An 8862-nucleotide genomic window follows, 5' to 3' on the forward strand; every position below is an offset into this window, starting at 1 on the left:
TTATCTGTTTGTCAGAGAGAGAGAGAGAGAGAGAGCGTGCACACAAGCAGGAGGAGAAGCAGGCAGAGAGAGAAGCAGGCTCTTGGCTGAGCAAGGAGCCCAGGGTGGGACTCGATCCCAGGACCCTGAGATCATGACCTGAGCCGAAGGCAGATGCTTAACTGACTGAGCCACCCAGGTGCCCCCAATTTTTGACTTCAGAAAGGTTGTAAGAGTAGGACAGAGCAATTTCATAGTCTTCATTCAGCTTTCTCGGACTTCAACATCTTGCGTAATGGTCAACATGAAGAAGCTGCTATAACAGCATCAACTGTGGAATTTATTTGCACTTCACCGATTTTTCTAGTCATGTCTATCTAATGTTCCAGAAGCCAGTCCAGGACCTGGCCCTACATTTCAACATCAGATCTCCTTTGTCTTCAGCAGTCTAGGACAGCTCCTTAGTCTTTTTCTGTCATAACCGTGACACTGTGGGAGAACACTAACCATTTGTTTCACAGCATGTCCCTCGGCTTATCTAGTGTTTTCTCACGACGAGACTGAGGCTCTGCATCTCTGACAAGAATACCAGAGAAGGGAATGTGCCCTCCCTGGTGTATCATATTAGGGGGTACATGACGTCACAGACTTTTTCCATCAAGGGTGTGGCATGATACGATTTAGAATTTGGAACGACTACTCTGGCAGCTGGGTACAGAATGAGTTGGAGTGGAGGGAACTTGTGGTCCAGGCCCTGGTAAAGAGACTAGGGGTGAAGACAGTCTGGACAAAGGCTCTGGCTGTAGGGGTGGGGATGAACATCTGAAAATGGGATTTCTGAAGTGAAGCTAATAGGATTTAGGAGCTGTTTCCATAAGTGAAGTGAGAAGAGGAACTGAGGAGAATTACTAGGATATTAGGATAACAGGGAGATGGTTCACACCACTCTCAGCTGGCGGCTAAAACTCTTCTAATTCAGATTTCTTAAGATTTAAAAAATAGTAATTTGCTGGTGTGTGGTGCTGTAAGAGGCTGGTTGAATGTCTGTCGGAGAAGATGCAGAAGAAGGAGGAGATGCTTAGCCAAGCATTTATTCTTGTTTTCAAGCTTCGCGTTTGGAAGTCAGCCTCTTTACTGTGTATGTTCGAGTGGGACAGAAGTGTCAGCATCTCATCATGACTCATTTTCTCCGGGTAAAACAGAATTTTCATATGTACTTGACAAACACCTGTGGAGCAGCCCACGAAAGAGTCCGTGCGTCTGAGTCAGGAGCAAAGGAGGGTTTGCAACAGAATGTGATGGAAGCCGTTGCAAATTGTCCCAAAACCAAGCAGTGGTACATATACACCGGCTTTGTTCTTAAGTCAAAACAGTGAAGCCGAGAGGGAAATTCAAGAGGAAAGTAGTGAAGATGAGTCTTCCTTGCTCGCTTCTATGTTAGAGACAGAGGGGAGAAGAAAACCAGATCGTCCCAGTGATGGGGCTGCCCACCTGAGCTTCCAATGGCTTAAAAGTCAGTCCTAATTTGTACAGTGCATCGTAGAGGAAAGAATGCAGTTTAGCTGATTCAAAGTTAGTGGGTTGGGGCACCTGGGTGGCTCAGTGGGTTAAAGCCTCTGCCTTCGGCTCAGGTCATGATCCCAGGGTCCTGGGATCAAGCCCTGCATCAGGTTCTCTGCTCAGCGGGGAGCCTGCTTCCTTCTCTCTCTCTGCCTGCCTCTCTGCCTGCTTGTGATCTCTGTCTGTCAAATAAAAAATTTTTTTTTCAAAGCTAGTAGGTTATAATTACACATTAAGTATTTATACTTCCAAATAAAATAGAGGTTTTTCACTGCACATCACATTCATCTATAGAGCTTTAAAAAAACGTACGATGCCCAGGACCCAACCCAAGTGATTCAGATCGATTATTCAAAATGTCTTTGGCAGGAAAGTGGCAGAAATGCAACACAAATCACCCTCAGCTGACGATGTGGAGTGGGTGGTGTATTATGATCTAATGCTGCATAACAAATTACCCAATCACCTCAAATGTAGCAGCTTGAAACACAGTGACCTTGTGCAGTTACTGGGATGGGGTGTTAGAGACTCTGCCTCAGAGTTTCTCACCAAGTTGAAAACCATGTGTCCGTCAGGCTTTAGTCACCTAAAGGCTTGACTGGTGTCTGAAGACCCATTTCCGGGGTGGCTCAGTACCAGGGCTGGCTATTGACAGGGGGTCCTACTATTTGCTACATGGACTTTTGCACAGGCCTGCTTGAATATTCTCACCATATGTTGGCTGGTTTTCCTTAGATCAAGTAATCTAAGAGAGCAAGGCCAAAACAGCTTGATCCAATATTATGGCTGGGATTAAGGTTTCTTTGAGGAAGGGAAAGGGGATGGAATTCATAGGTCAGATCATCTGTTGTCACAAAGGCTGAAGACCCTTCTACAGAGTTTTGGGCCTGGAGCAAACATACCATATGTTCCATTCATTTTTTATAGGGCAAAAGGATTAAAATGTGTCTCAAACGAGGTCTTAAAGGGGAACGAATAATAATTAAAAAAAACACGAGGGTTATGTGCGACTTGCCTCCAGCCTTGGCTTTTATCTTTCATAATAACATTTTAACATTTGCAGAGCCCTGTAGATTCTGTCACACGATTTTTCTCATACCTTATTTGATCTTAAGAACAACCTTAGGTTTGTGGGATGGAGACAGGAGGTGGGACTGAAGATGGAGCTAATAATAATAGTCAACACCCACCAAGTGCCAGGCATTTGACTCGATACTTTAGATGCACTAACCCTTGTCACCAAATGCCATGAGGTTGATATTAAGAATTTCAATTCTGAGGGAGGCTTCGCTTCCTCAGGCTCAGAGAAGTTAAATGGCAGCCCGTGGTCAAGCCTCAGAGCTGGAATGAAAACCTGGGTTTTCCTCCTCACAGTTCCACGTGCTTTCCATGTGGCTGCTTCACGGGTCAGCATGAGCAACCATGGCGGCCACTTCCGCCATGCGCTGCGTCCTTGACTTGTCTTTGTCTCTGGCGGCGTGGAACTCCCCGAAAGCCAGAGAGCCCTGTCACCGCAGGCCCACACTTACTGAGCCTTCAGCATGACTTTACATTTTGCTTTGGTGAGCACTTTATCACAAGTCTGTTAGAAACGAAAAAAAGAGGACAGAAGAAAGTACATGGGATTGGAAAGGAAATCAAGTTTACAATTTATACTGAAATAAATCCAATTCTCTGTGAATGTCTACCTTTGTTTGATTTTTATTAAAAATCTGGCTCCGATGCAGACTCTTTCAGTGGCCTCAAGGAACAAATTAGCACCTCCTTTTCCTTTGTTGTCAAGTGGGGTATTATGTCCTAAGCTCGGCCCCAAATTCATGGAAGTGGAAGGACAGGTTTGGACATGAATGATGGGAGGCATTTTGTGTTTCTTGTGTTTGGGAGACATAATGGACTTTCAGGCTGTACACATCAGCCCTATTTCTAATGATCTCAAACTTTCTAAAGGCGCTTACACTTTACAAATAAGCCTAACTGTGATTTGACTCAAGGTTTCCAGCTGTAAGTAAACATTACTTCTCTATTCTGTTTATTGTTTACTAAAAGCAGTAATAGGGGTCCCTGGGTGGCAGAGGTCGTTAAGCATTTGACTCTTGATTTTGGCTCAGGTCATGATCTCAGGGTTGTGAGGTTGAGCCCCATGGTGGGCTCCACACTGAGGTAGAGACTACTTTAGATTCTCTCTCCCTCCCTCTGCCCCTCCCCCCTTTTCTCTCTTCCCCCAATCAATCAATCATTCAATGAAAGCAATAATAATACCTTTGATTACCTAATATAGCTGTCAAGGCTCTCATCCAATTAATCTATTTCTGTAGACTAGCTAGGCAATAGATCCTCAGTTCTGTATATGGTAAGCACACTACAGGTGATTGCTTTTTTTTTTTAAAGATTTTATTCATTCATTTTAGAGATATATAGAGTGAGAGCAAGCCCGTGAGTGAGGGGAAGAGCAGAGGAAGAGAGACAAGCAGACTCAACACTGAGCTCAGAACCTGAGCTCCCACGACCCTGAGATCATGACCTGAGCTGAAACCAAGAGTCAGTCCTCATCCAACTCAGCCATTGAGGCGACCCAATATGATAGCTATTTTTATCTTTAAGTGTATTTTTCCCAAAGCTAGGTTACCTCCTAAGAACAATAAGATCCAGGCAAATGACTGTTTAATCAGGGAGTCCAATAAGCATCTATGTACTGCCTACTCTGATTAGCACAATTGGACTAGACAGAGAAGTTACGGAGATCAGCATGGATCTAAACAAAATAGTTTCAAATGCTGATGTCATCGATTCCTGATGCCTTTGTGCCTTCTACCACATTCCCCATTTGTAAAACAGGAAGGACAAAAAGTGAAAACTAGTAGGAGCAAGTCCCACCAGAGTTCCTGCTGGGCATGTCTTTTGCCCAGAGAGGGAGAGCCGCAACTCACTCATGGAGGTAAGTTCAAGGGGTGTGTTGAACATGGTGTTTTGAATTGCGTGATTCACATTCCCAGGCACTCCTCACCCAGGTGACTATTGTGTCGACTTCTGTGATATAACACAGTGAACGTAAAAGCTTTCAAAGCTAGAAGGCTACTTTGATTGGTTTTGGATTTCAAACTGTGAAGCCCTTTCGTAGTATGGAAAGTGGGTGGCCAAGAACCATGGAGGTGTGATTGCAGGCCAAGTGCAATGGCGCCAGCAAGCCACATCACAGAGTTCTAGGACTAGCCTTGTAGGACAGTAAGGTATAGTGGTCAAGAGCTCCCTGCTTGGGTACCAAACCTGGTTCCAACAAGTGTGAGCCATGGAACTCTGGGTAGTTACTATACCTCTCAAAACCTCATTATTTCTGTGGTCACTAATGAGAGCCAACCCTTGTTGGAGAAGGCACTGCCATGGCTCACGAATGCCTGGAAAGCAGCTCTGGTGCCATGCTGATCAAACTCTCTAGAAATCCATCCTCTGGAACTTTCGGGAATCTCCCTCTTTAGGGTGCCATGCCATGGAAATGCAGCTCCCCAGGGAGCTGCCTCCCCAGAGGTCCTCGGCTACAGTTGCCAACCCACAAGAACCAGAGAAAATCCTTTTCTTCTGCTGTGTCTCTCCAGCACCTTCTGTGCACAAAGCCTAACATCATTCTACCTGGGAAGGGAAAAATATATAAAGGGCCCAGATTAACTTTTGCAGATGAGGCAAAAAGGAAGAATCTGGAGTGATCAATCCAATAACTAGCACATGTGTGATTCTGTATTATCTTTCGGGGCTGAGAATACTGATCCTTTCAGGCTGGTAGTGTCCAAGTAACAGCCAGCCAGGCCTGTTCTGGGTCTGCGAGCTGCTGTTGGTCCTTTGTAGAGCAGTAATTCTGAAAGTGTGGTCCCTGGGTCAGCACCATTGGCATAACACTGGAACTTGTTGGAAATGCAAATTCTAAGGGGTGCCTGGGTGGCTCAGTCAGTTAAGCAGTTAAGTGCCTACAGCTCGGGTCATGATCCCAGGACCCTAGGATCGAGAGCCTCACACTGGGCTTCTTGTTCACTGGGGAGCCTGCTTCTCCCTCTCCTTCTGGCACTCCCCCTGGCTTGTGGTCTCTCACTTTCTCTCTCTGTCAAATAAATAAATATAATCTTGAAAAAAAACCCGCAAATTCTACTACCTTATCCCGGGCTTACTGAGTCAGAAACTCAGTAATGTATTGAACAGGGCATTGGGGACCTGCTTCTCTGTTTTAACAAGCTGTCCAAGTGATTTTGGTACATGCTAAGGTTTGAAAACCACTGGTATAACAATAAGTTCCGGGATCTTGTTGTGCAGGTTTGGAGGGAACAGTCAATACAGATTTCTTTGGCCAAGCTTTAGTCTCAGTTTTTAACCTTGAAGAATGTGACCTAACTTCTCTGGGATCTGAAAGCTTGCAGGGAGCCCATTATTCTATCTCCACATTTGCGTTGACAATGTGTTTCTGGACTTGTGGATATGCACATATCAGATATGCTCGCTTTGGTAAGAAAGTCTGTTTCTGATGTTCTCTTAACATTTCTTTGATGTTCTCAAGGTCATACTCCCTTGATTAGAGCCCTGAGCCAGCTACTGCCATTTCCATCTATTTCTGCGTGTTTGCAAAAAAGGAGCATGATGCCTGTTTTACTTTTTCCATATCCTTGCTCTTCCCTAACTCTTCACCACAGATGGACGGTTGGAGGAGCAGCTAGAGCCTCAAGCCGAGGGTCAGCCCAGCCAGAGAGCAGCACGGAGCACACATTAGCTTCCCCCTGCTCGTGAGCAGGCTTGCCTCCTTGACCAGGCTCCAACAGCCCAGAGCAGAAAGTTTCATGTTTCCCTGACTCAGCCCTTGTCTTCCCAGGCTCCTCAATTTGCAGTCTTCAAAGGAGAGAGAACAGATGATGTAGTCTGGCAGACGACTTTTCTGCCCTCCTTTGCTTTGAAATTAAAATATGTGCTTGTGTGTGTGCGTGTGCGTGCGCACGTGTTTGAGCGGTGTGGGGATGGCAGCCTGGCCCCGGTCCCGCCACTAACTAGCTGCGTGGGGCTGGGCAGGTCACCAGCTCCGGTTTTAACTTCCATCCTGAAATACAGAAGGTTGAACCAGCTGTTACTGCTCCAACATTTTATGATTCTGTGTACTGCCACAAGCATGGCCTTAAAAGGTTAACTTGGTTTGAATCTTACCCTGTGATTGTCTTTGTGATTCCCTCCTCTGTGTGATATTAAGTATGATGAAGACTTCCTACAGCATAGTCACCTAAAAGGACTGAGGCTACTTACACACAGAGAGTGGAGATGTCAGCCAGGATTGCTCCTTTCAATATATAAGGAGCTTGTGCTTTTTGAAATAGATACAATGTCTCATCAATTGTGTGGGTAAGAGGAGCTGCAGTGTGAAAATACTCAGCCAGAAATCAGAAAGGAGGCAGTCTTCATTTTGAATTCCTGATTTATTTCCCACCGAGAGTAGTAAGCATAAAGATACTTATTGCCTCTCAAAATGATTCGACTATTTCTATTTTTAATATCCTTTAAGCTTTTTCATCTCCACTTCAAGGTAAAGAGTCTTTCTCTGACCTAGTTTTGCATGCTGAAATGAGGAGAAAAGTCAAGTGTAATGATCCTCAATCAGCAGGGACATCCTTCTTGGGGGTGGGGAGGGGTGCGGGGAGAGAGGATATTTCAGAAAATTCTTGGAAATGATGTTTAAGGAATTATGTCTAGACTCTTAGTCCTTTTTTTGGTTGTTGTTTAAGATTTTTTTTTTTTTAATCTACTTATTTGTCAGAGAGAGAGAGAGAGAGCCCAAGCAGGGGAAGCAGCAGGCAGAGGGAGAAGCAGGCTCCCTGCTGAGCAAGGAGCCCAATACGGGACTCAATCCCGGGACTCTGGGATCATAACCTGAGCAGAAGGCAGACATTCAATGAACTGAGCCACCCAGGCATCCCTAGACTTTCATATTTAAAAAAATTAAAATTAAAATTAAAAAATTAAAAAAAATTCCTACTGTTTTGAGAACGGTAATTTGGAATTTGGAATTAGAGCAATCCAATCTTGATGAAATCATGGCCAGGGAGGGTAGGCAGAGAAAAGGTTGTGGTAGGCACTTTGGGTTGCTCATCTGTTCCCTCCTCCTTCCTTGCTAAAAGAGGCTTGATTTTGTTCCCGTGGCAACATCCCCAGACAATGAATCATAATCAGTTCAAATCTGTCATGACAGCCTCCGTCTCGCCTCCCTTGCAGTGAGAAGTGGCCATGTGAGCCAATCCTGGCTCCAGAGACATCTGAAGGAGTCTGCTGGGGACACTGTTGGGGGATGTTGGAAGACATGGGTCTATGTTTACTCCCATCTCCCCATCTTTCTGCTTTGATAGCTGACAATATATTGGGAACTTTCAATGCCTTCCTGTGACCTCCTAGTGATAGGGCTGCAAGCCAAGGATGGAAAAGCTTGCCTTTTCTCTGAATTTTTGAGTTACCGCAAAAGCAAAGGTGCCGGATAAAATACAGGACACCCAATTAAATTTGAATTTCAGAGAAACAATAGTCTTACATATGTAGTATTTGGGACTTACTTATACTGCAATTATTTATAAATAACTATAGTTTATCTAAAATTCAAATTTAACTGTGTGTCCTCTACTTGTGTTTTTGGGGGTTCCCCCCCTAAACCTGACAACTCTATGTGCAAACTCTGGACTGCCTGCCTTGAACTTTCTTCTTATGTAAAAAAAAAAAAAAAAAAAAAAATCCCTATGAGTTTAAGCTACTACTACTCAAATAACATATTGGATGCCTGTGAATTCATTCTTGGTATAATAGGAATTTACTTTTGTACCCAGTACTTCTTTGGGTGCTTCTCACGTGCTAGCTAGACACTGTGCTGGCTCGCGGAGATGTGTCTGTGACTCAGTCACAGAGGCAAGACTCGCCTTTACGGAGCTTCTGTGTAGCTGGAAAGACTGTTGATAAATGAGCGATTCTGGAAGTGGTAATGTAATTCCAGGTGTGATGAGTGCTTTGAAGGACAAGGAGGGGGCTTTGCCAGCATCTGCAGAGGGAAGTTCTCCTTGAAGCAGGACATCAGGGCACTCTGAAGGAGGGGTGGAGGGGGGGCAGGCTGATTGGAGGGGAGGGTTGTGGAAGTTTGCTCTGAGCCCCAGGAACAGCATGTGTGCCCACCACGAGGCAGGAAGGATTCTGAAAAGTTTGAGGAGTGGAGGTCACAGTACTGAACAACAATGGGTTGAGTGATGGGCAACGAGAATACAGAGGCACAGAGAAGCTAGTTCAGGCAGTGACTTGGAGGCCATACTAAGGATTTTGAACTTGATC

This window comes from Lontra canadensis, unplaced genomic scaffold (assembly GCF_010015895.1).
Source record: "Lontra canadensis isolate GAN:19392208 unplaced genomic scaffold, GSC_riverotter_1.0 scaffold31, whole genome shotgun sequence".
In the NCBI taxonomy this organism is placed as follows: Eukaryota; Metazoa; Chordata; class Mammalia; order Carnivora; family Mustelidae; genus Lontra; species Lontra canadensis.